The 2765-nt window shown below is 39.5% G+C and overlaps 1 protein-coding gene across 1 annotated transcript in view; it reads right to left on the minus strand.

Annotated features, from left to right (window-relative positions):
- Positions 1-2765, minus strand: part of LOC118108008 (SH3 and multiple ankyrin repeat domains protein 2) — a 96069-nt gene continuing 93304 nt past the window's right edge. Inside the window, 1 exon segment of the mRNA XM_047340084.1 lies at positions 1-2765. This exon segment is cut by the window's right edge and continues 763 nt beyond it. The gene's annotated coding sequence lies outside the window, so the exon portion shown is untranslated.

Raw genomic sequence — 2765 nt, forward strand, 5'->3', positions numbered from 1 at the left:
TGCAGGTGTGGGGGGGGGGGGCAGTGAGCATCCTCTGCAGGACGTTGGGGAGAATCCACCAGGTTTGCTTCGGTCGCCACGTCAGCTCCGGCAGTTAATGAACCTTCATAGATTTATTTTCCTTTAATCTAAACCTTTAAATAGAGCTATACATATAATCAAATAGACATTTTTATTTCCGTTAAACACTCTTATTTACACATTTCAACACAAACTCAACTTCTACTTCTGACCAGCCTCAAATCGCAAACACAAACATTTCCAGCTTCATAAATTCTGATTCACTTTTAAAATTGGACCCATGAATGAAACTTGAAACAGATCACAAATGTATTTCATCTCTAATCTGACGGAACCTCGCTGATCCACGTCAGATCCACATGTGATCCACGTCAGATCCACATGTGATCCACGTCAGATCCACATCTGCCACAGTTGTCGGGTTGTTCTCGTTTCTTGCTCAGAGGTTCGTGGGCAGGCAAAGTCACGTTGACTAATGTGAACTTGTGATTATTAAACCCTGAAGTCGCAGATTCTCCGTCTGCTCTGAGATCTCAGTGCAGTTTTATGTCGTCCGGCTGAAGTCGCTCTAAAAAGTCTCGACCTGCCGATAAATGCATTTATAAGAAAATGATTATTAATCTTTAACTTTAAAGTATCTTTGTGTCGGGGCAGCAGCTTCGTTAGTGTCACGTTCTTCTGGAGAAGAAATCGCTGCAGCCTGTTTCCGTCTCTTTCCGGTTGACTCTATGTTTTCAAATCGCAGCTAAATTCCCGTTTGGCTCATTTGGGGATTTGGGGAATCGAGCTCGCGTTAGCTTAATGCTAATGCAAAGAACAATGTACAAAATGTTCAGGTAGTCATTTAGCTAAATATAAAATTTTAGCTTTTTCTGGTTAAACTTGAGTTTTAGCTCTTTGCTGATAACGTGTGATATTTAAAATTGTGGAAAATGAAAAAACACTGAATTCAAGTTCAGTAAAATGCTATCGAGTGTCGACCTTTAACAGTTTGACATTTTGAGGAATTAGCCTTTTCACTTTTTTGCTGAGAAGATCAATAACATGTGAACGTAAAACAAATATGAAATTAAAGCCAGGAAGCGATTAGCTTAGCTTAGCATGAAGACTTGGACCAGATCAGTGATGAGGAGATGAGATATAAGATGAATTACAATTTAATTAACTAAATTTACTGCACCTTTATGCCGATGAGCGCACCTCACTTTACGTTCAGGTTAACATACATCAGAATTTGTCAGGACCTCCGATTAACAAGTAGAAAACATGATGTTAATATTACGAAAGGTAGTAAAGTCGTAGTTATACGAGAATAAAGTCATAATTGAGAGTTAATTTATATCGAAAATTAAAATTTTATGAGAATACAGTCGTAATATTGCAAGAATAAAGTAGTAATTGAGAAGAAACTTGTTATATTATTAATAGAGTCATAATTGAGAAATAAGTCGTAATATTACCAAAATAAAGTCAGAATTGAAAAGAAACTAGAAATATTCCAAGAATCAAGTAAAATGAGAATTAAGGAAAAAGAAACATTTTAATACCCAGCCGAAAATTACTACTTTATTCTTCTTGTGAAATGGCGACTGATATTTGTAATATTATAACTTTATCTCGATGTCTCAGAAATGTTTAAAATATGGCTTCTATGTTTATCTGACATATTAATGCCGGGAAGGTTAAAGTCTCATCGTCGATCTGATGTTTTCATCTCTTCACTGACAATTTACTTTTTAGTAGTAAAAGTTTATTTTAATCTCACTGTGCTATCAAATGAGGTTTTGCTCAGTTTCACCGTGAGCAGGATCTTGATCTTCTCATCTAAAAAGCAAAAAGGTGTACATCCCAAAATATTCCTCTAAAGATGCCATTTCTCTGAACTACCTCCACTTCTATCTGAGACGTTAGCTGAGGGGCCACATGTTGACCTGCTGATGGTGAGATGGAAGAATCAAGTACAAAAGGAAAGAACAGCTAGTTTCCCTCGACTGTGGCTTATAGAGCAGATCCATGGAAATAGAAAACACACACACACACACACACACACACACAAATCCAGGAGAGGACGAGAACACATTCTGCAGCAACACACTCCGACGTTGTGTCCGTCCATCTTGTTCCTCGTGTCCTCGCCTCAGTTTTAAACTGAGGAGGGGCTGCAGCAGAGCGTCTCCTCTGGTGACCACCGAGCGCCACGCTTCCTCCCAGGAGACGGCCATTACAGCAACAATGTGTGTGTATGCATGCTTAGAGTGTGTACGTCTGTGAAGACAGTGTGTGTGCGCGCGCATGTGTGTGTGTGTGTGTGTGTGTGCATGGTCGAGATATGCTTTAGTATTTGTTTCAACATGTCAACTAATGTTTTTACTTTGACACAAACAGGTGAAAAGCAAAAAAAATGGAGTCTATCTCAAATTCTCTCTACAACATCAGATGCAACCAGAAATATAACTCTGGTAGGACTCTAGTGAAGAAATATTATCTCTGAACAAACTCTAGCAAAGATAGAAAAGGAGCAACGACCAGCTCAGCTGGTTTTTCATGCACCCTCACTGGGGTGTATGGAAAAAGTCTTTAGTATTCCAAAGCAGAGGGTTGAGCAGAGTCTGTGTGTGTTTTCTTCCAGTGTTTGAGGACAAACTGTCTTTGTCTTCAGGTGTCTTCACACTGGCGTCCTCTGCTTCTCCCTCCATGATGTGACATAGCAGCTGTTGTCTTCTCCCTTGCCTCTGCAGTCCCTC

The sequence above is a fragment of the Hippoglossus stenolepis genome, chromosome 1 (genome assembly GCF_022539355.2).
Source record: "Hippoglossus stenolepis isolate QCI-W04-F060 chromosome 1, HSTE1.2, whole genome shotgun sequence".
NCBI classification, from domain to species: Eukaryota; Metazoa; Chordata; class Actinopteri; order Pleuronectiformes; family Pleuronectidae; genus Hippoglossus; species Hippoglossus stenolepis.